Source organism: Lissotriton vulgaris, chromosome 6, assembly GCF_964263255.1.
Source record: "Lissotriton vulgaris chromosome 6, aLisVul1.2, whole genome shotgun sequence".
In the NCBI taxonomy this organism is placed as follows: domain Eukaryota; kingdom Metazoa; phylum Chordata; class Amphibia; order Caudata; family Salamandridae; genus Lissotriton; species Lissotriton vulgaris.
In genome coordinates, this window is record NC_141694.1 from 3038910 (window position 1) to 3064405 (window position 25496).

The window sequence follows — 25496 nt, forward strand, 5'->3', positions numbered from 1 at the left end:
CAGAGTAGCATGTGCCAAAAAAGGTAAATATTTTGGAAATATGGGCAAAAATAATTTCGCTTTCAGGGGAAAAGTTCCAAATGTTCTCTGTAGCTTTGTTTATCAAAAACTGAACGCCGAATTCAGAATTCAGGGAGCGCTGTGTGCTCATTGTTTTTCTTAAGAGTTATTCTCGTTGGATGGAGAGAACATTGTTTCAGACATACTCGCAAAGAATAGGTCTACTACATCAGGTTAAAGTTTGACCAAGTATGAAAATGCTGCAACTGTGCAGTTTTCTGCGTGAGTGCTATCATCAATAGTTGGATCAGCAATGCTCACAGAAGGCTGTACCTGTCCGGTGCTGCTTTCCTCTCTTATCTCACCACCACATACTCATAGTGGTGAAGTCTCAACGAATGCCGTCATCAGAATCGGTAGCCGCTGGGGACAACACGATGCATGAGTCGTTACCGGACCTAGCAAAGTATCGATATCCATTGGTACTGCTGATTTTAGTGTAAGACAGATGTCCAACACGCATTCTTCTCCGCATAGCAGACATCGAAGCACAGGTAGGATGCAATCTTTCCAGATCGTTCTGAATGAAAGAAACCAAGTTGTACTTAGATCTCTTAGCCGGGCCAATTCGAGGACCTTAGTGATACGGTCTCGGCATCGTATTGCTAGGATCGTTTCTTCCATCGATGCTAGAGTCTTGCATGTGGATTGGCTTGCCATATCGGTGCAGAAGAAGCAAAAATAAAATTCCTGATACGAGTCCCAAGATCAAGGGTAGGCCGCCAAAGACAGAATGGACAAAATTCGGAAAGATGCCCAGAACTGTTTCATATGGTGCTAACAGTCCCGAAAAAATTGTCTTAAATACATGTGCGATGCCACTGGTATCAGACATGTTTAAGATTTGGCTTAACACTTCTACGAAATGTACAGGGCAATTTGTTGATAAAAGGGTGTGTATCTCTGCTGCTGTCCTTGCAACTTGCAGATCATATGTTTCTGTTGATGACGTTAGAGGCACAGTTGTTTGTAAAAGAATAGACTTCATTCTGCTTAAAGTATCAATTCGAATAGAAGAGATATTCAACGAGGCCATAACGCAGCCCCCATATCTGGATTGCTGTGTGGATACAATAATACTTGCATACAGCAAATGGCCCTGGAAGTTACAGTTGTCAGATAGGCTTTTCCTGACAGCATGCCACAACAGCTGTGGTCACTTATTAAAATGTAACTACCATTCGAAAGTGGTCTAAAAAATGGCTCTATCTGTTTTGCAGGCGTGCCATGCAGGTGACATGAAAGGTTATTTGAAGACCCTTCACAGGCTCCATGCAAATAATTCCTTGACACAGAAGTGTGCCGCTTAGTGGTTTTTTACAATTTTTACCACTAAGAAATACCTCTCTGTTTCCTTCACTGTAACATCTGTGTGTATAAGGTTAATCCCAGGTTGATTTGATGTATTCCTTACCCAACCTTTCATACTGGCCTGCTGGTATATACTCTTGACAGTAATTAAACTGGAAAGTTGTTATCGGAATTGTAATCGTTCCATGTATTATCCATTCAATGAGAGGTCTTTCTGACATTGTCAATGGAAATCTCTTGAGTTTTTCAATGCTCAGTATTGTATAATCTGCTCCTTTTTGTGCCAAACTGATTTGTTTATCAGTAAGGTTAAAGAGACCGAATAATGACGTTGCGTTGATTAGACGCCATGGTACATAGCCTGATCGCAGATTTTGCAACATCCATCCAAGCTGTAAAATAGAACGTAACTGAGACTGACCATGTTGTAGCATTAGTAAGTCCTGCTCTATTATATCAAAGGCAGATGATACACTGCTGTCCAGTGAATATATTCTGGAAGACAGAGTCGTTAACCCATTGTCCACAACAGAAAGTGATTTTTCCAAATGAATACAATCAATTTCTCGTATTTTCTCAGCAGTTTCAATTTGTATTACTTTCCTTTCTTTGTTGTATGCAGCATATATACCGGCCACTATGAAACGTTTTTGACGCTGTTTGCGTGGTCCCGTTATGAAATCATGCAAGTCAACACCATCTTTAAGTAAAGTCAAGTGTTACTTAATTTCAGCCAGTGTGGATTTTTGTAGCCCCTCAAGGCATAGTTTCCCTACACTGTATGTTGTAACTATCCCTGGATGTTGTCTCTGGGAATATCTAGGGTCTGGTCTGGTCATTTTGAACCCCTGTGTTTTATTCAGAAATCTATCTTGACAGTTATTCGTGTCTGTTGGCCAGATCAACCACTTTTTCCAATCAGTATGTGTTCTGTTTTGGTTTAAAATATTTAAAACGTCTTTCTCCACATCAGTAGTGCTTTCACTATCAGGCAGGGGTTTTGGAATAGACGGTGTGTTCATGTCTTTTATCTTAGCAAGGCCAAGACAAGTAGTTTATTGAATTGTGTCATTCAAGAAAATAATTTGTTCTGGGATCATGTAGGCCCTAAAAAGTGATTCTAGGCCTTGTACTTGCCAATCTTTGGAACCCCAGATTGTTTTTGTTTCAATGGTGTTTTTCCAAATTTATAAACCTAATGTAGACATTTTGTCATAAAATCTTTCTGAATAAATCATATTAGTATTTGTCAACATTGTTTTCATTCCTGTTCTATTTGATATTTTAAAATAAAACATTCTTGGGTCACTTTTATTAAGTCCTGAGAAGTATTGGAATTTATCAGAAAACTTTTTTGAACTGCCTTTAGGTGGAGTAGGACAGTGTTCCCACTGGTTAAAAGAAAAAACATTCCTAGGTTGAGCACTTTTATGCAAATAATGATCACCATAATGGTTGTACCAGTATAGCTCTTCATAATTGGACGAACCCTGCAAGTAATATTGTTCTGTAAATTTTGCTGACATTACTAAATCTGACATCATAATATTAATGTTTTCAAAGTCCCAGTCATCAGAGAAGGTACTAGGTGTTACAAAGTCACTTAATGAAATCTTGAGCTGGTGGGGATACTTTAAAATCTCGATCGGGCGCAAAATGTCATAATCAGTTCTGTCCCATGCTACCCCACCGGGTATTGGAATGGCTGTGATGTTCACTGATGACAGTTTTCTTTTCTCGATGTGATAAGATGTGTGTGGCTTTAGGACCAAGTTGATGTTCTGACTTGCTGTGTCCATTGTACTATATTTTCCTTCAATGAATCTTCCCAAACATATAACCATGATGAGCCAAAGCAGGAGGAAAAGTACACCTAACACAATCCAAACTTCAATCCATGGTGAAATTAGGTAAGTCTTTTTCAGTTGGCGGAAAAGTTCAATTACTTTGATTTTAAAACTCTGTGTTGGAGGCGTTTCTTCATGTTTGCTTGGGGCTTCAGAGAAATTGTCGAAGTTGATGAAGTAGCCTGATGCAGTTCTGTCAATTGTTGGAATTGCTTCCAGATTTTCATTTGCTTTTGCATTTTCCTTTGTTTCATTAGAATAGTCTGAAGCTACATCATTGTAGATTGGTGTTTCTTGACAAACTGTTATTATTTGGGTTTCAAGAGGCACAAGTTCCATGGCATTATTGCATAGTCCTTTTTTATTCACTGTAGGTTTATCAAATGTGATTAGTCTCTCAGTTTGAACCTCTTGGATTGTATCAAAATTTGGTATTCTGCTCTTCCTTGGGAGTCCACTTGGCCTACTACTTATTATTGGCCACATGATTGTGGTTTTACCAGGTCGATGGATACAACTCGGTTCTCCTTTTTACCAGCAAGGGGCGGTAGTACAACTGATCTTGGTCCGTTGATAGCTAAGACAGGTACTGCTTTTCTGTAAGAAGGCCCAAATTCCTTCTTTACCGCGATCTTTTCTCTGACCAGATCCCCAGTTTTTGGAATCCAGACAGGTCCTGCTGGGACAGGTGGTTTTTCTTCAGTGGATGTCGACTGTTGTTTCAACTTTATGTTACTCAGGTTTTTTCTTTTTTCATTTAGATCCTGTAAAACAGCCAAGCGATCTTTGATATCAAAGCTTTTTTCTTCTACCACTGAAGTATGACTATCTAAGTCCTGAATAAACATTCTAGTTCCGAACAATAGTTCGTATGGAGTGAGACCTTTAAGAGAGTTTCTTGGCAGATTATTAAGACTACATTGGACACTTGTTAAATGTTTGACCCACCAATCACCCGAACCTAATACCCTTGCCGTTATAGATTGCTTTATGTCCCGGTTTTTTCTTTCCACAACCGCATTTCACTCTGGATGGAAGGTACTAGAATTCCACAATGCGATGCCCATACTGTTCATGGCCTCTTTGTAAGCTCGAGACCTAAACGCAGGACCCTGATCAGAATGTAGCATGCCAATTGCGTATTTATTTATTTATTTATTGAAGTAGCTTATACAGCGCGCAGCTACCCCCGGAGGGGTGTCCCGGCGCTAAAACAGAAACTCAGGAATGAAGGAGAGGAACAGGCCGATTGTAAGACTAGAATCATAATCTGGAGAACAGCCACGTTTTTAATTTACTACGGAAGATGGATTCAGACGGGCAGAACCTGAGGTCGAGTGGGAGGCAGTTCCATAGTTTAGCAGTCATTACGCTGAACCCTCTGCCCCCCATTCTGGATCGTCGAAAGCGTGGTGCAATCAAGAGGCGTAAATTGTTAGATCTCAATGATCTGACAGATTGAGATATTACCACTCGCTTTTTCAGGTATCCTGGCCCAAGGCCATTGATAGCACGAAAGGCGAGGGTGAGAATCTTGAATTGAATGCGACTTGCAATGGGAAGCCAGTGTAGCTCTTTGCAATAAGAGGCAACCGACTGACGGTAGGGGATATTTCCAATCAGTCTGGCTGCCGCATTCTGCACGATCTGAAGACGATCGATAAGATATTGAGGGGCACTGGCATATAAGCTGTTGGCGTAGTCTAGATGAGATGTGAAGAGGGCCTGAGTGATTGTTCTGCGGGCGTCCAAGGGCCGGTAAGGAAAGATCTTTTTAATCATGCGAAGTTTCGCGAAGCAGGCTGAGGTGACCTTGTTAATTTGTGCTTTGCAAGAGAGTGAGTCATCGAATTGAAAGCCAAGGTTAAGTGCTGATTGAACAGGGGTAGGCGCAGGGTTAAGTACTGTGGGCCACCACAGGCTGGGGGATATTGGAGTTTTCTGGTTAAAAAACAGGACTTCTGTCTTGTCAGCATTAAGCCTTAGGTGGTTGCTGGTCATCCAGGCACAGATGTTGTCCAAACATTGGCGGAAGTTGGCAAAGGTGGAGTCAGAGTGGTCTCTAAAAGAGAATATCAGCTGAGTATCATCAGCGTAAGAGACCACTCTGACCCCGCAAGACTCCACCACTGCGGCCAAGGGTGCAAGATAAACGTTAAAAAACAGAGGGCTCAGGGCAGAGCCCTGCGGGACACCACACAGCAGGGGTTTACCCTCTGATTTGAAAGGTATGAGCGCCACCTTCTGAGTTCTGCCAGTGAGGAATGACTCAACCCAGGCGAGTGCAGAGCCACCGATTCCGACCTACTTTAGACGCTTTAATAGGATTTTATGTGAAACCCTATCAAAAGCGGCAAATAGGTCGAGAGGACCAGCATGGCCTCCTCGCCCCTATCCACACACTCACGGATAGTCTCAGCCACTTCCAAGAGAGCAGACTCAGTGCTGAAGCCTGCTCTGAAGCCGGATTGAGAGTCGTGTAGTAAAGAGTTATTTTCTAGATATTCTGTCAGTTGCAGCTGCACAGCCTTTTCCAGAATTTTTGTGGGTTTGGGGAGGAGGGAGATGGGGTGATAGTTGCAAAATTTTGTAGGATCGGCATCAGGCTTTTTCACAATGGGGACCAGCAGAGCTTCCTTCCAAGCAGTTGGAAAGATGCCTTGATAGAGGTGAGGTAATATAAATTTTATGGTCATGTTGTGTTCCCTAGCGAGTACCCCACCGACTCCATGTACGAGTTAAAAGTGCATGTAACTTCCCTCCTGTACCAGCTATGAAGACGCAAATACATTTGCGTCCAACGTTAACTTGTCCTCTTTCAGACCCACCATGAATGGGTTTGATGGTCCGTTCCTAAGTATGCTATGCCAACGTCTTTTTGAAGTGTACTCCTACGTTTTTCAGCCTGGCTGAAAGTAGGCCCTGAATCTCTGCCACCGAGCCTCTTTTCTGGCTTCTGACTGCGAGGGCCTCTGCCCAAGCAGCCCCCGTACCCGTGAACTCTGACTTACTTCTAGCGCGGCCCTCCGTGCTCAGCTCAGCCTGCTGCCTGCCAAGATTGACTATAACCTTCGAGTTATCTGTTTTCCTCCCCGAAGATACATTCCGGCCTGCTAGCTTCAGTAAACATCCTTCCTCAGCTACAGGGCTAAAGGGCCGACCTGTCTTTATGCAAGTAATTCATAGCCTCTGTTGCCATGCTTCCATGGAAGGCCCCATGCCCCCACGCTTCTCATACAGACACTCAGGCGCTTATACACGCACTCACAGCAAGTATAGAATAGCTTCTGCTCTAGAGACCTTTCTGCCCAGATAGCTTAGTTCCTAAACATCAGATATCGGATATGATAGAAGCACAAGTTGATCTGACATGCCAGACTTCTGTCTCTTTCCGCCAGTGTAAATGTCAAGTCCCCTGCACCCCGTCTATCACACGTCATGCAGCTGCGCGCGCATCCAAGCTCCCGATTTCCGCTGACATTGCAACATTCTGTTAGCACCACCCCTTGGTGCCACCCACTTGCGTCACCTATCAGTGACGTTTCTAGCACACACGCCTAGTTTACGCCTCTTGATGATGTACTAGCACCACGTGTATACTGTTATCTTGTCTTCTCTCAGCTGTTACGCCTCTTACATTGAACATTATGATGTAAATCAAGTATATAAGCTATGTATTGTCAATAAACGACGGCGCGCTCATCTATCCCTTCTGACATCCTGTGTGGTGGTCAGAACATGATATCCTGATTCCTTTATGAGGAATAAAACCCTTAGAAACTCTTACACCACGGACTCTGTTTTCCTTCTTTCCGATTGAGTTATTATTGATTAAGTACTTACCTGCATAGAAATTAAGAGAGTAAATTAATTATTTACATCATTTTGGCGCCCGAATAGGGACCCCTCCCCCACCTCACGCGCCGGAAGGTGCGTTGCAATCCGTGTCCCCTGCCATCAGTTAGACGGACAACACGTGTACTGGCAGGATTTCCTGCATCCCCCTCTGACACACGGAGGTGACGAAGACTGCGATCAGTGCCCAGACGAGGCGGTGAGGAGTGCGGAGGATCCCGACCAGAGCCCAGCCGAAGGAAGCAAGGTCCGAGGTGTGAAGAGGCCCACCAGTTTTCCGAAGTTTTCCGAAGTTTTCCGAAGTTTTCCGAAGTTTTCCGAAGTTCCGAGTCGAGTCCAGTCGAGTTTTCCGAGGCCTTCTGTTTTCCGTGCTTCCCGGTGAGTACCATTGCTGGGTCGTATCTAGACGGGTTTGGGTACGCAAGTCCGGTCTGCACTGTTTTTAGGCAGTGTATCTGTACTGTTTAGCAGTATATAAAGTATTCCGAATTTCTGCACTGTTACAGCAGTGTATCTGTATCGTTGAGCGGTACATTCAGAGTAGGGGGAAGTTAGCTATGTCTTTAAATGTTTCATGTGATTAATGTCGTGGTATGAATGTGATTGTTCTTGTGTATTATAGTGTTTTTTTTTGTTTAAATAGTTACAGGCGAAATTAAGTATAAAGGATCAAGCATTTCAGTATCAAGTAGGCACAATGCCGTTTTTTAACAAATTAAAGCAGATAGGAACTAGGAAAGGGATGTTAGAGGAAGAGATTCCAATCCCCCCTAGGGACACTCCAGGTAATTTCATGTATAATAAGCATGGCATAGACGCCATCTTGTATCTAGAGTTATGGACAGATTATACCAAGCACCTAGAGGAAAGATACCGATGGCCAGTTAACGGAACATGGGATGCCGAGTGCATCATAAAGGTAGAAGAAATATTACGGAAAAAGAAAGCTAGACAATCTCAGAAAGACGCCATAGAATTTTGGCGTAAGGAATCACGTAAGCGTGCTGATAGAGCACTCCGTAGAGAAGACAGGCTTAAAGAATCAGAAAAGGCCCAAGAAAACGAATTAGTTACTGAGGGAATTCGAGTAAAAGTAGAACAAATAGATCGTATCCTAAATGGCAAAGTGAACAACATGTATCTTTTGGCCGATGGTACCCCTGACGCCATTTCAGAAATACCGAAAAATTTGCCGTCACCATTAGTTCCAACTAAAGTAATGCATAAGACTACTAAAGACATATTCCTAAATTCATATCTCGAAGATGTAGCGCCAGCTTACACCAATCTGCCTGTTCGTGCCCTGCCTACGGACAGGGCCGGGGGTGGTACTGCCCCCCAAGATCACTCTCAGCCGACACCGAAAAAGACTAGTCCCGTTCCGCCAGCTCCGCCACTTCCCTCACCTAAAACTGATCTGCCGAAACCACTTCAATCAGATCCTACTAAAAGACAAATTCAGATACTGACTACACACAGAGATAATGCCCAAGTTTCCGCTTCAGGAGGTGCGACCGCGGGTCTCCAGACCCCGCCACCGACTCACAGATTAAATCTCAGAGGTATGCAGAGTCCTTTTACGCACAGATCCCCCCGTTCTTCTAATTCATCCCGTCTTGATGCACTAAAAGAAAATATGTCAGTTTGTAGATATGATCCAGAACCTGGACAGGACGACTTAATGATATTAGCGTCTTTACGGTTAAGATCTGCTACTGATAGTTTGTTATGTTATGCAGGAATGAAGGAGCACCTAGATAGAATATATGAGTTCGTTCAAACGGGAAAGGACCCAGACAGTATTAAGGATGCCCTGGAGAAACAGAAAGTTAACATGCAAGCACTGATACTACGATTTTTCATAAATTGTCTAATAAGAGAACGAGACAGGCCCGGAACAGAGCAGAGTGAATTGGATGCATTGAACAAGTGGGGTCAAAATATAGCCGATGGAAAACATGACAGACAAAATTGCATAGAGGCCATGTATAAAAAGATTAAGAAAGCAGTGATAGCAGTACACGAGAAAGAGAAAGAAAAGGCTCCCTCCGAGGAGGAAGAAGAATCTGAAGAACCAGAACCAACTACAAGCACTATAGCATATGTAGGTAAGGGAACTTATCTTAGGAAGGGTATCCGTCCAGAAAGCAAGAGAGTTTTCTTCTCTGCCTTAACGAATCCGAATTCTGCTGAACATCAGTTCCAGGAAACTGATAAACGGCTTCGAGATCGAGTTGGGTACCATGTACTCAATTCTATGGATGAACAAGAATTAGCACGATCAGCGGTATCATGGGCCGAAAATACAGACATATATAATGATGACACCGTAGCACAGACATTTCTGAACCTCTCCCCCGACGAACAGAAATTAGCAGGTATATATATGATTCAGCACCTTCTCATTAAGTACAGAAAACATTATTCCGATCCAGGTCCCTTACATGAGACACTAGAAGCACTACTGATGGATAGATGGAGAGGCCTAAGCACTAAATTAGTTCAAATAATTCTAGAACAACGACGCAGATATGACACCTTTGTAAGTCCTGAATATGTTCCCGCCCCACCTCCAGAAAGGAAAATGTACCATATGCAGTGCGGGGGTGGTATTGAAAGTCAGAACCCCTTGCGAGAAGTGCACCCTGTTATGGGTGAGGATAAAATTTTGAAACGCGTGTATGTACACACGCCTCTAACTAAATTAGAACTGTTAGAAATGAAGAAATTAGTACCGTGCCATGATAAAGACCCTGCAGGTTTTCATAGAGAGCTCAAAGACATGTTACTGATGGGGGACTACACATATGATGATATCATGAAAATGTTGAAAGTATTATTGCCTACGGGTATATTCGAGAAATTAAAGGAAAAGGACTGGGAGGTGGGAGACGCAAAGATTGCCTGGGCAGAAATAGAGGATGAAGAAAAGAAACGGGTTCCAGGGTTAGGCCTTGGGGACAAAACTAAAGCATTACCAGGTTTAATAGTACAGGTCCTGCCCAGATTATTGACAACTAGAAAGGAGGATTGGGATGCAATCTCGTCCTGTAAACAGAAACATGATGAAGATACTAGCGACTTTTATTCAAGATTCGAGAAATGTTTTATTATCAATAGTGGCCTCCAGCCAAGTAGCGAGTCGTACCCACATCTTTTTGTATCAAAGTTAGTCGAGAATTCCCTACCGTTGGTTAAAAATAGAGTGTATAAAGTCGAGAGTACATGGCAAGCAAATACGCCATCCCAGATGTTACAAATGTTACAATATCACCAGAATAGAATTAGGGAAGAACAAGATCAGGAACAGAAGCGCATGAAAGACACGAAAATGAAAATGTTAGTAGCCCAGACGGTCCCATCCGACAGTCACAGGAAAGGTACGACCCAGACAAGTCACGCTGCAGCTCCTGTTAAAGGGACATGCAATTATTGCAAGCAGCCAGGTCACTACGTACACGAATGTGCAGTTCTGAAACATAACATAGCGACAGGTAAAACTAAAGAGAGACCGCATCCGCCTAGACAAGACCATAACCAGCATCAGTCTACACAGAATACACAGCCCATGCATGCATCCGCACAGACAGCACAGACCGTAGCAGTACCACAGCCACAGCCCATTGCTGCAACTCAGCAAGTCTCACAACAGATGTACCAGTATGCCCAGTCTGCTTACCCCGAATATTCCCGATATACATGAAACAGCCTAGAGAGGGAAGGTGGCTTGCCTCTTATCGAGATTCCTGTAGATCAAGAAGGTCCTTATGTACACAGTCAAGTATTGGGGAAAGATAGAAAGTTTTTAATTGACACAGGGGCAAGTCGCACTACAATAAGTCATGACGAAGTTCCAGGGGCACCCCTCTCAGGCTCACAAAATGTTTCCCTTGGTTTTTCAGGACAACCTATTGTAAATGAAGTCTCAGAACCAGTTCCCCTGGCTGTGGGTCCATTATCACGTGTTACAGACCTGTTACTAACAAAATCATGTCCGGAAAATCTGTTAGGAATTAAAACACTGAAGGCTCTAGGGGCTATAATATGCTGCTCCCCGGAGGGAGTTAGACTCTTTCTGCGGGATTTCAAGGGTCATTACGTCCTTCGTGAGTTTGACGTCAGATTGAAAAATGTACCTGATTACTTGTGGGCAAAAGGCCCAACTGATGTAGGATGTATGCACATTACACCATACCGCGTTACCCTCAAGGCAGGTGTTGTATTACCCAGAATCAGACAATACAAGTTACCACCCGATGCTGTAGCGGCTTTACTGAAAATCATTGAAGAGCTCATTGCCCAAGGAGTGGTCGTCGAGACCGACTCCAATATCTGTAACTCACCCATCATTCCGATTCTTAAACGTACTGATCCCAATGCACCGCCAGTATATCGGCTGGTGATTGATCTTCGAGAATTGAATAAATGCATTATCCCACAGTATCCTGTGGTCCCCGATATATCATCTCTCTTGACTGCTATTGATTCAGAAGCAACGTTCTTTACTGTAATTGATCTCAAGAACGCCTTCTTCAGCGTGCCTATTGATCCAGAGAGCCAATATCTCTTCGGATTCTGTTTAAATGGACGCAGTTTCAAATTTTCGCGCGCACCTCAAGGATTCACAGAAAGCCCCAGCATCTATAGTCAAGCACTGAAAAGACAACTAGATTGTATTCAAATGCCAGTTAACACCGCTTTACTACAATACGTCGATGATCTGCTGATCACCGCACGAAGTGAGCCCGAATGTGAAAAAGCATCACTGACAGTTTTACATTTCTTGGCCGACAAGGGACACAAGGTGTCTCCTTCGAAGCTACAATTCTGTGTTCAGCAAGTTGTGTACTTGGGTCACTTGCTGTCCAAAGTGGGGAGACAGCTCACTCCCGATCGCATTCAGTTAATTGTGAACATGCCGCAACCCAAGACACAAAAGGAAGTGCGGGCCTTCATAGGCCTCACCTCGTACTGCAGACAATGGATTCCCCAGTATGCATTTCTAGCTAAACCACTCATCCAGTTAACGACACAGGAGGCAGCGACTTCGACTGTCCTCCCTTGGACTCAGGAACACACACAAGCTTTCGAAGAATTAAAGAAAGTTTTATGCCAAGCACCAGTTTTAGCGACACCATGTTACAGCAAACCGTTTACACTTTTTGTTACAGAACGTGATGGCACAGCGTTGTCTGTCCTCACTCAAGACCAAGCAGGTTCACATAAGCCTTGTGCTTATTTTTCTAGTACATTGGATTCAGTAGCTCAAGCACTCCCTGCGTGCTTAAAGTCAGTAGCAGCAACAGCGTTAGCAATAAGACAAAGTGATTCAATTGTTTTAGGTCATCAGTTAACAGTTCAAGTACCACATTCTGTAGAGGTTTTGTTAAACAGAACCCAGACTCAACACTTAACTATAGCACGACTGACAGGTTATGAATTAACACTATTCCAGCCACACATAGAAATCAGACGTTGCAGCATCCTGAACCCCGCAACACTGTTACCTACAGTTATGACAGATCCAGCTCCGCATGATTGTATAGAAATAATTAATGCAGTAACTAAGCCTAGACGAGACTTAACAGATGTCCCATTGACAAATCCAGACCTGACACTTTATGTGGACGGTTCATGCATGAGAACAAGTACAGGAGAATTAGTGGCCGCGTACGCCGTGACCACTGAAACTGAAATTAAAGAAACACATCGTATTGACACCCTGTCTGCTCAAGCAGCAGAGCTCGTCGCTCTGACTCGAGCCTGTATTCTAGCCAAGAACAGAAATGTTAACATATACACAGATTCCCGCTATGCCTTCGGAGTTGTACACGACTTCGGAGTCCTCTGGCAAGAACGAGGTTTTCTGACTTCCCATGGGGCCAAGATACAACATGGCCCCCTCATTCAAGCACTGTTAGAAGCAATACATTTGCCCTCGGGCATATCAGTCATGAAGTGTAAGGCACATACTAAAGTCACAGATTCCGTTTCCCAGGGTAACGACCTGGCAGACCAGACAGCAAAACATACAGCATTGACTTACACCCAGACTACTGATGTGACAAAGACAATAGTCCAGACCCAGTGTATGGCAGTTAGAGATCCCGCCCTAGACGTAATTGACATCCAGACACATGCTACTCCAGAGGAGATAAAGAAATGGACTGAACTAGGAGGGATTCAGACAGATCAAGGTTGGGTGACGAAGGGAAAATCTATATGGTTTCTCCCCGACTCAATGGTTCAAGTCATGATAAATACAGCACATAGTCCTGCCCATCTTGGAGAGAAAGCCATGTTAGACAGTTTACAGAATCTCTGGTACAACAAACACTTACGAGCAGCAGCAAAACAGAAAGTGCGTACTTGCATGATCTGTTGTCAGTTCAATCCAGGTAAAAGCGTCCCTGTTGAGCAAGGTGGATTTCATCCTCCCGATCACCCTTTTGAAGTCCTCCAGATGGATTATATCCAGATGAATAGCTGTAGAGGATTTAAGTATGTCCTTGTAATTGTTTGTGCTCTGTCCCGCTGGACCGAAGCATACCCAGTCCCAGACTACACTGCTCCGACCACTGCCAGACAGTTGGTTCGTGAATTCTTCCCACGGTACGGTTTGCCCCGTGTCGTGTACTCAGATAACGGACAGCCGTTCTCGTCCGAGTTGATGAGACAAGTTTCCCTCTTGCTAGGATATCAGTGGAGGTTCCACTGTGTCCGACATCCCGAAGCAGCTGGCCTTGTAGAAAGGCATAATCAGACACTAAAAATCCGTCTTGCCAAGATCTGTCAGGAAAAAGGGGTCGACTGGATAGTCGCCCTGCCCGTGGCACTATTCTACATGAGGATGGTCGCCCACTCGAGATCAGGGCTATCCCCGTACGAAGTGGTCTTTGGCAGACCGCCGAATATGTGGGGGACGCCCGTTCCGAAAAAGATCACTGATATTGACTGTAACATGTTGACAGATTACCTTGCCTCCTTGATGTCTGCACTCCAATCATGTCGTTCACAGGTTGCCGCAGCCTTCCCTGACAACACCGATGTAAAGGCGCATGAGGTCCGCCCAGGTGACCTGGTAGTCGTCCGGAATTTCGACCGGAAAAGTCCGCTGGAGCCCCGCTGGAAGTCTCCAAAGACCGTTCTGCTTACCACTAGGACCGCCGTGAAAATCGAGGGGAGAAAGGGGTGGGTCCACACGAGTCACATCAAACTATGCAATGAACTAAAAAACGGACTGAAACAGGACTCTGACTCGTCCACCCCCACCAAAGACTGTGTTGAAGCACAAGACGTTACTGTGCCTAAAAGAGAAAAGACTCCTCAAGAACTTTACCGAATGAAGCTTCGATCTAGCAAGTCAGACAGTTTAATTGTTTAAGTCCTCCCTTAGGTGAATCGGTTAAATAGTTTCTGACATGTATCCCCTAGATCGAGTTAGAGAGAGAGAGGAAAAGAGAAGAACATATTGCAAATCACTTCGTAGTCACTGCATAGTGACACTAATAATCATGTTTATTCTGAGTATTCTAATTATTATTGCCAGCATTCTGCTTCCTATGTACTGGCCTATTTTCAGGCGTGAACAATCTGCTTACAATGTCTCTGCTGAACACACTTTTAGTGAACTTCCTGCACATGAACTCTCTTACAGACTTGCGCTGCGCAACAATACATTCATTAGTATGTTACACCATTCCCATCAGACAAATAATGCTACAGACTGTTGGATATGTGGCCGACTCCCTCCCTACCAGAATTACAAGGGAGCTCTGCCTCTCTTTCCGTACCCATTCACTCACAATGGCTCCTGTGGAGCATGGTTTAAAATAATTAATTCTTTAGATCCTGATATTGCTGTTTTCGATGGGGGCTGGGTTTGGGGAAACTTGAACTTAGTCCTGCTCAACGTCTGTTATCCTGATCAAGAAGGACTTCCCACTCGAATAGGAACTGATCTAGAAAATGAAGTATATGGATTAGGTAATTACACAATTAGCCTTATGATCCTCACTGTTGAATCTGAAACTGCTCCAGTTCTGCCCCATATGTTAGTACTACCAGTCACAGGTGAATTATGTGTTAGCAAGAAAGGTTCAGTACACGTAGGTCATAGTAAATGCACTACTGTGGTCGAGTTCAGTGACCATGGTAAATCGTCCTTTAAAGCTATCAGTCATTCCTACTTTGTTTGTGGTCATACCGCATACATACGTTTGCCTCCAGATTGGGATGGTACCTGTTACATTGCCTTCCTTCTGCCACCTGTTTTCCTAGCTCCTCCTGATTACCATAGAAATACGAATCTAGCACCGAATAGACCCAAAAGAGATATTCCCCTTGTCGACTACACAGAAACGGCATGGGAACAGTACACTGATTTCAATAAAGGATTCTTTTTCTTCCTAGGACCTGTCCAAAACAGTAAATTAATACGCAGATTAACGAGAACACTTGAAGCAGTAGTGAACGAAACTGCCTCCGCTCTAGGTAACTTAACAGAGGAGCAGTCTGCTATACGGACTGTTGTCCTTCAAAATCGTCTTGTGATTGACGTCATCTTGGCAGATAGAGGTGGAGCTTGTAAGGTCATCGGGTCAAGTTGCTGTGTTTTCATTCCACAAAACGCACCATCTGTCTATCAAGCTATCACCCGTTTACATAAAATTGCAAATCAGATACATCAGAATCCAGGCACCTGGACTTGGTCCGGTTGGTTCTGGACTACGTTGACAGCTTGGGGATGGAAGATCTTATCGTTCCTAGGCATTGGCCTTGTTATAGTATTCAGTTGTTGCCTGTGCCTGCAGTGTGGGCCAGCGATATGTGGACTGTGTGCCACATCCTGCATTGAGCATTCCAGTTGCCTCTCAATCAGTCAAAGAAAGAAAGACGAACATATAATGTTACAAGAACAAACTGATCGATTTATGAGGATCGATATATCATGAAGGGTCCGTAGGGAACAAGGAGGGAATGAGGTAATATAAATTTTATGGTCATGTTGTGTTCCCTAGCGAGTACCCCACCGACTCCATGTACGAGTTAAAAGTGCATGTAACTTCCCTCCTGTACCAGCTATGAAGACGCAAATACATTTGCGTCCAACGTTAACTTGTCCTCTTTCAGACCCACCATGAATGGGTTTGATGGTCCGTTCCTAAGTATGCTATGCCAACGTCTTTTTGAAGTGTACTCCTACGTTTTTCAGCCTGGCTGAAAGTAGGCCCTGAATCTCTGCCACCGAGCCTCTTTTCTGGCTTCTGACTGCGAGGGCCTCTGCCCAAGCAGCCCCCGTACCCGTGAACTCTGACTTACTTCTAGCGCGGCCCTCCGTGCTCAGCTCAGCCTGCTGCCTGCCAAGATTGACTATAACCTTCGAGTTATCTGTTTTCCTCCCCGAAGATACATTCCGGCCTGCTAGCTTCAGTAAACATCCTTCCTCAGCTACAGGGCTAAAGGGCCGACCTGTCTTTATGCAAGTAATTCATAGCCTCTGTTGCCATGCTTCCATGGAAGGCCCCATGCCCCCACGCTTCTCATACAGACACTCAGGCGCTTATACACGCACTCACAGCAAGTATAGAATAGCTTCTGCTCTAGAGACCTTTCTGCCCAGATAGCTTAGTTCCTAAACATCAGATATCGGATATGATAGAAGCACAAGTTGATCTGACATGCCAGACTTCTGTCTCTTTCCGCCAGTGTAAATGTCAAGTCCCCTGCACCCCGTCTATCACACGTCATGCAGCTGCGCGCGCATCCAAGCTCCCGATTTCCGCTGACATTGCAACATTCTGTTAGCACCACCCCTTGGTGCCACCCACTTGCGTCACCTATCAGTGACGTTTCTAGCACACACGCCTAGTTTACGCCTCTTGATGATGTACTAGCACCACGTGTATACTGTTATCTTGTCTTCTCTCAGCTGTTACGCCTCTTACATTGAACATTATGATGTAAATCAAGTATATAAGCTATGTATTGTCAATAAACGACGGCGCGCTCATCTATCCCTTCTGACATCCTGTGTGGTGGTCAGAACATGATATCCTGATTCCTTTATGAGGAATAAAACCCTTAGAAACTCTTACACCACGGACTCTGTTTTCCTTCTTTCCGATTGAGTTATTATTGATTAAGTACTTACCTGCATAGAAATTAAGAGAGTAAATTAATTATTTACATCAGAGGGAGGCATTCCAAATAGAAAGGAAAGGACTAGCCAGTGAGGGGGCCAGGTCACCCATGACCTTGGCAGGAATTGGGTCAGAAGGAGAACCAGATCTGCACTGTGTGAATAACCTGAGTGCGGTCTCAAGAGTCAGCTCGTTAAAAGACTGTAAAGAAGCAGATTCCGGGGCCATGACAGGGGGAACCAGGGGGGATTCCTCAGTAGGAAACGAGGTTCTAATTTTATCAATTTTTCTAGAAAATAATCAGACAGTCCATCGCATAGTGCCTGGCTAGAGGGGTTCTGCGAGGCCCTGGCGGGGGGGTTTACAAATTCTTTGACAATATTAAAAAGGGTTTTAGAGGAGTTCTTAGCGTTAGAGATTTGTAGTGAGAAGTAGTCTCTCATGGTAACTTTTTTTTGTTTAAGGAATTTTTTCAAAGCGGTTTTGTAAATTGCTTTGGATTCAGGGTCATAGTTCTGCCACCACTTGCGTTCAAGTAATTTGCAGCGGCTTTTTTCCTCACGGAGGGTCAGAGAGAACCAAGGGGCAGAGGGGCGTGTTCTAGCAGAGGTGATAGGTTTGAGAGGGGCGATGGAATCGATGGCCAGGAGCAGCGCGGAATTGAGTTTGGACACATTTTCATCAATGTCACTAGACAGAGGGTCCGGCTGATAGTTGAATAAGGGGTCTAAGGTTGCATAGTTAACTTTATGCCACTTTCTTCCCAGCTCTTTACCAAGGACAGTAGGTGTGGGTCTCGAACTTAGCTCTAGGTCAAAAGGGACAAGATGGTGATCAGACCAGGTGAGAGGGAGGGAAGGAAGTACTGTGATATTCGAGAAATTAGCAAAGATAAGGTCAAGTGTATGCCCAGCTGAGTGTTTTGGGCCCTTGACTAACTGAAGCAAGTTCGGACTCTGCATCGTTTCTAGCAAGTTGTTAGCTTTCGAGCAGAGAGAGTTATCCACGTGGAGGTTGAAATCTCCAAGCACCAGAAAATGTTGGTGCTTGAGGGAGAGATCAGCCATCAGGAGGGTAAATGCCGTAAGAGAGAGAGTCGAGGCAGTAGGAGGGTTATAGACTAGAGTACCCGCTAATACTACTGCAGCGTTATCCGAGATAGTGAAGTACATAGCTTCAATCATCCCGATATTTTTCAGTTTGGTGATAGACAAATTGAGATTGGATTTTAGGATAATGGCGAGACCGCCTCCTAATTTGCCCCCTTCACGATTGATGCCCTTTAAGAGATAGCCCGGAGGGGTAGCTAGGTGGATGTCGGGGGCAGAGGTATCTCTAAGCCAGGACTCAGTAAGAAACAAGATATCCCAGGCGTCAAATACAATTGACGTCCAGATCTCGTTGGAATGGCGGGGCAAGGAACGACAGTTAATCAGACCTGCTTTCAGCATCAGAGGGTGGGACAAGCGTTTCGGCAGGCTGAGGCAGGGAGAGGGGCGTAGGCTCCAAGGCGGGAGGGTAAAGTTACATTGTAGACAGTAGAAAGGGGCGTCCTCCAGATGACAGGGACTACAACTTGTAGTGGACCGGCAAGTTGTGGGTTTTAGAAGGAGGAGCTGGGATCTGGTCCAGCAAGTACGGCCAGAAACAGGCCGACAGCCAGGGGGACTGGCCCTAGGCACGGGCCAGGCACGGACGGGCACAGACGGGCTTGACTTAGGCGCTCCCGCTGCGCTCGTCCGCTGCGCTTGCGTGGGAAGAGGGGGTGGGCGTGGCCTCACGGGTGGGCATGTCCCCGCGTTACAGCAGCGATGGCGTCCGTAGGATATTTCCCTCTACACAGTGCTAAGATCCGCTGTTTGTAGGGTGTGATGGATTGCCTGCTTGGCGGGAATAACAGAGAATAGCTCTGGGTAGGTGCACAAAGGTAAAAATAATGTTAAACACAATTCACAAAATTTTAAAATAGCGAGTGAGAACTCCTCCGGCTTCCGCCTCAGAGGTCTGAAGTTTCCTAATGACGTGCTATCAGTCAGCGCTTACATAGGCTTGGGGGTGGGCGTGGCCTCACGGGTGGGGGTGTCCCCGCGTTACAGCAGCGATGGCGTCCGTGGGATATTTCCCTCTACACAGCGCTAAGATCCGCTGTTTGTAGGGTGTGATGGATTGCCTGCTTGGCGGGAATAACAGAGAATAGCTCTGGGTAGGTGCACAAAGGTAAAAATAATGTTAAACACAATTCACAAAATTTTAAAATAGCGAGTAAGAACACCTCCGGCTTCCGCCTCAGAGGTCTAAAGTTTCCTAATGACGCGCTATCAGTCAGCGCTTACATAGGCTTGGGGGTGGGCGTGGCCTCACGGGTGGGCGTGTCCCCGCGTTACAGCAGCGATGGCGTCCGTGGGATATTTCCCTCTACACAGCACTAAGATCCGCTGTTTGTAGGGTGTGATGGATTGCCTGCTTGGCGGGAATAACAGAGAATAGCTCTAGGTAGGTGCACAAAGGAAGAAATAATGTTAAACACAATTCACAAAATTTTAAAATAGCGAGTGAGAACACCTCCGGCTTCCGCCTCAGAGGTGTGAAGTTTCCTAATGACGCACTATCAGTCAGCGCTTACATAGGCTTGGGGGTGGGCGTGGCCTCACGGGTGGGCGTGTCCCCGCGTTGCAGCAGCGATGGCGTCCGAGGGATATTTCCCTCTACACAGCGCTAAGATCCGCTGTTTGTAGGGTGTGATGGATTGCCTGTTTGGCGGGAATAACAGAGAATAGCTCTGGGTAGGTGCACAAAGGTAAAAATAATGTTAAACACAATTCACAAAATGTTAAAATAGCGAGTGAGAACACCTCCGGCTTCCGCTTCAGAGGTCATATGTGCCGATAAAGACTCGCAAATCTTTTATAACAGTTCTGGCATCAGCCGAGTGTGGTGGTCTACATTTTAAGTGAATTCTGTCTTAATTATTATGGGGACGCATTTCTCTTACTGGATTTCTGCCTTAAAGATAGCCTGAATCTTTCTAGTAATGGTATCTGGGCTACAGGCTGGACCGGTTCACAACTGTGATCTCTGTTACAGTTCTCGCAATTTTTTGCAAAATAGTAGATATCTACGCTCATTCCCGGCCACCAATATTCTGATTGTAGGTCCATCAAAGATTTCAGGATTTCTTGGTGCCTCAGACCCAACCCCATATGTGCTTCTTGTAGTAAGAAGATTCTCCTGTTCGTGTTTGGAATTACCCTATCCCCCACTCCAGGGATTCGAGCAAACGGAACGGAGTTTGCGTCAATTATGTATGTATTACTGAGTGGATAGTTGAGAGGTAATGCTGAATAATCGCCTTTCAATGAGGCTTTTACCGCTAGCATGGTTTCCCCATCTATGTGTTTTTCTGAATGCTTTTCAGTGGCTACGGAAGCCGGGCGAGCCGTTTCCGCTATGGCTGTGTTAGCCAATGAATTCCCTGCAACTTGAACGCCATCATGTCGATGACTCAATGAGTGTATCACGTGAGACTTTCGTAGTTCTTTCTCTAAAAAAACTACCTGTTCCCAAAGCCTTTTATGTTTTATTGTGGCACCTGTGTCATCTTTGTAACCGTTTTTGATCAATGTCTGCATGTCACTGTTATAGGATTTGACGCAGAAATACGAATCGCACACTATTAGTGTGTGGAATTCGCGATCAGCATTTTCAAGCGCCATCTTTAAGGTTCTTATTTCAGCTCGCTGAGCTGAACATTTCCTGAGTGATTCCATTTTGGTAATCATTGGTTTGAATTTACCAGAGCGCCAGAGACCTTTAACAATCGCGCATGCTGCATCATAGGATTTATTTTCTACATAATAGTGTTGTGCGAATCTGTCCATATAGATTACTCAGGTATATTTTTCTAGAGGCAGAATTTCAGCTGGCAGAGGATATTCCCGTTCATATACTAGATCATCTAGTTTTTTCAGTTTTGGGTCAAAATAGTATTTAACGTCTTCTGTAGGAAGTTTCCCATTCTATCCATTCTGGATCTAATACTCATTTAACTAAGTTAAGAGGACTTGTTAACACCTCAAGGGCTGATTCTGCTGAAAAAACAGATATCCTTCTGCCTTGGGCTAGGGCTCTTTCTTTGGCTACAGCAGTTTTACCCGCAGTTGGAATTTTCTCTGTGGATCTGAATTTCATTTCAGCTTCAGTGTACAAATGTGATTTGTAAGCTATAGGTACAGTTGCTCCCTCATTTGAGGTCAGGTATGTGAATCCGCATCTTCCTGGGATGACTCGGATTACAAGATTCCGTGTGTTCTCACATGTTTGCAATTTTGTTTTAGTTAACATGCCTGTTTGTAATGATCTCAAAATTTCTGTGTGTTTCTGAGTCCAATTGGTTTGTTTGAAATCTGGTTTTATTAATTCATAGAGAGGTTTAACTCTTTCAGCATAATTTTGAAAAAATGTTCTTCCAAAATTCAGGAAACCTAGTAGTGAATGTAAATTCTTCAGCTTTTTTGGTGCTTGGAGTACAGCACATTTCTCTAAGAAATTGTCTGCTAGGCTTTTACCTTCACTTGATAATTCATAACCTAAAAATAGGACAGTTAGATGGGCAATTTGTGACTTTTTAAAGTTGAATTTGTAACCCTCTGCTGCAAACCCAAGTATTATGGTGTTCACCCTTTTTAAGTGAGTCTCCAGGTCATCATCTGTGAGATAGATGTCATCGACATATGATAATGCTTCATCATGATATATTTGTTGTAACTCTGTTACCCTTGCTGAGAATAATCCTGGGCTATTCTTGAATCCTTGTGGGAGTTGGCAAAATTGTTTTTGTGATTCAAATATTGAGAAAGCGATCAAATACCTGCTTTCTGGTGCAATGTTTTGACAGAAGAATCCATTAGAGATGTCTAATTTTGTGTTATATTTTTTGCGTACAATGTTATTCATTAGTGCTGCACTATGTGAGTTTTGTACTGCAAATGTTTTACAACAGGAGATTAGGTGTCTGTAGTCCAAAACTAGACGATACAAATCATCTGGCTGTGAGACAGGAAACAAAGGATTGTTCATTTGAGAGGTGCATGTTTCGATCACCCCTTGGTACTCAAGTTGATCTAAGATCTCCCTGACTTGTTTTTTAGCTTCTTGTTTAACTGGGTACTGCCTTTGTGCAGTTAGTTGATTTTTTAACTGGATCTTGTGGTGAGGTGAGTCCTCATCCCATCCTATGATTTTTGTATAAAGCGGAGCTTGGGCTACTGCCCATTTTCTTGCATATGTGTATTTTTTTATGATATGATTGACGCATAATCATTTCTTCTTCGCCATGAGGGCATCCCTGACAAACTCTGGTGGCCAGTCTTTCTCAGCTAACAGAATGTCGTAGCCTTTTGAAAGTTTTTCCAAAAGAGACTTTTTATTTTCCCTGGTTTTATCTCCCTCTGTCTGTAATGTTATTTCATATAGCTTATGGGGCACACTAACTTGTGTGTCTGCAGTTTTTACTTGTATGTACCCATTCGTGTCCACTGTCTTCAGAAGATTCTTTAGGGTCTTGTGAGGGTCTTGTGAGCTATGGTCACTTCTGCTCCGCTGTCTAGCATTGTCTGGGCCCACTCTCCGTTTTTCAGCTGTGTCCTCAGAATTCTCAGCATGTTTAATCTTAATACTTGCTACCTTCTTTCTGGGAAATTGTAATGTTTTACTTTGATGAGCAGGTTCCTTGTCTTTGGACTTGACAGGCTCTTCTCTGTGTTCTGACCGTCCTCTTCTTTCCGATTTCTGTGAAGAAGATTGAGAAGAATTCAGTGAGAAGGATCGAGAGGGACGTATATCAACATCTTGATATCTGTCTGGTTTTCTTATTTTATCCCTATCTCTAAGGTTGTATCTTTTTTCAGAGGGCTCCCTTTGGGGAGACTTGTCTTTTCGGCCTGGAGATCTCTTTCTACGCTGAGGAGACCTTCCTCAGGCCTGGAAACGTTTTTCCCTGGGAGTGTATTGCTTATTACCATCCCAGCTCTTTTTGGGAGTTTTTAAATTATTTTTAATAAATGATTTTTTTAGGATTTTCAGTTAGTTGGGATTTTTTCGGTTCCCCACCCAAACTATCTCTTCCTAGCTCTTCATAGGAAATTTCTATGATTCTGGCAAGTTCCAATGGTTGGGCTGCTATATCTGTTTCCTTCATTTTCTGGAGGTTCTCTATGTCATCCCTTGCCAATTGAACTAATTCTCTATATGCCTTTGTTAATTCTCTCAGTTTAACTAGGAGTTGTTCGCTTGACATTATTTCGTAGTCTGAGTGTGTTGCATATTTGCATAGGACCGGACCCGTTGCTCCTGGTCTACCTAGTGGACCGAGCCTGGTGATGTGATTATTATGTTTTAGGGCGCCTTTAAACCAGAGCAGGTCCTCTTGGTATTTTAGTGGAATTTCAATCTCCTCGAAAGGAGGGTATTCATCCGGAGGTTCCTCTATTTTGTAATAGTTGAAGTCTTTTGTCGTAGCGTGTGCTGCTGGAAAGTATATCCATGAATAGAATACCTCTGTCTGCCGATATTCGTGTGCCTCTATCACGAATATGACTGTACCACCTTGCGGTGTCAGGCCATTTTCTATAAGTTTTAGAGTTATAGTTCTTCTTAGATTGACCGGAATGAGTATTGCATCCGGCTCAGTTTCATGAAGACTTGTGTCTTCCTCTAAGAGTCGAGCTGCTAGTCTTACTCGCTCCCTTTCTCCGTCACTTTCTGTCATTTTACTGACTGAAAGTTTTCTGTTGCAGATCGAGTTTCAAGGAAACAAAGATTAGGTGCACAATATTTTGGAACACTGTATCCTTCAACGTTGATCAAAACCAGAAACTAATACATAGGATTCTCATCCTACAAGGTTCCGGCGGATATTAACCTTTCACCCACTCCAGACGTCTATTGGAGTTTGTACGGGGAAAGGGTTCTGTGTGAAAAAGCACGACTCAGTTACTCTATTGTCTTGCATTAGATTATCGCCTTACCAAATGTTGGGCGCCATGTAGTGTAGTTCCTATTTCCCCAATAGGCTCTGTGCATTGGAGTGACATAAACAGCAGTGTAGATGTTGGACTGAGATCTTCTAGGTCTCTACTGACTATGTTAAACTTAATTTAGGTTTGCGCCAGCTAGCTCAGAGGTCACTAGAAACTTTCTCGAATGAAGAGGGTCCTAGATAAGAACACGACATGCTCTGAGGTGAAAAGGGAATACTCTTGCACAGAGAATGGACTTTATTTGGCTTTTACTAAACAGAATACTACTTTAAAACAATGCCAGCAAAACAATAAGAATCAGTCTCCTAACACCCATTTTATGCAATCGCACGGAAATCACTTGTGAAACCACAACCATGCCCAGAGTCCGTTCCAAGCCTCTGTGGCAGGCTTCTATTGTCCATCAAATCTGCTCCCCTTGTTTTCTAATTGGGCCTCTCAATTCAGGCATTCCATGAAAATAGTGCTTCTCAGTATCCGTTGGAGTGCCCGCCTGCCAAACACTCACAGCTCACTTAAAAGTCTCAATGTCTCAATGCAGTGCACCAGTGTCTCTCCTCTGCGGCAGACACTACAAATAGCATGATCTTCATTGGTCATGGGCACATATCATCTTGTGCAGACCTGGGACCATTCTCAGGCTCCAACACTCATTATTCAGTGTCAGAGGACGCCCAGGCTGCTCTTTCATGGGTACCAGAATGTAGTGCCTTTTGCCAATCTTGGATCCTCCGGTGCACTGCACTTCCGTTGGAGCAAAGGAAAAGGGGTGTGTGTGTGGCCAAAACTCAGGCCAACGGGCTCAAGGGACTGCACACTGTCAGAGGTTACCAGCACATGACTGGTGGACAACAGAAGCCTCAAAACAACAGGAATCCTTCTCTTTCGCTCTTTTGCACTAAATTTCTGGTTCTGTGATGTCCAACGCCGTCTTTTGGAGCAAATGCGATGCTTTAAACAGTTTATTGTATAACAAGGGGACTGCAAGCAGGTGGCCTGCAATCTTCAAAGGAGTGGCCATACACCATAGGACAATTTTGGTCGAGAATACACTATCATTTATCAAAGGCAATACAAAGACAAAGGCAGTAGGAAAAACAGTGTCTTGGATGCTTGATTCCGGTCTAGGAAAGAAATGGCTTGTTAGTTCGGGCTTGACTGTTCGCATGAGGCACAGGGTCAAGGCTGATTTGCATATAGCCAGTGTCTGACCTAGGGTGGTGTGGAGTGCAAAAAAACGATGG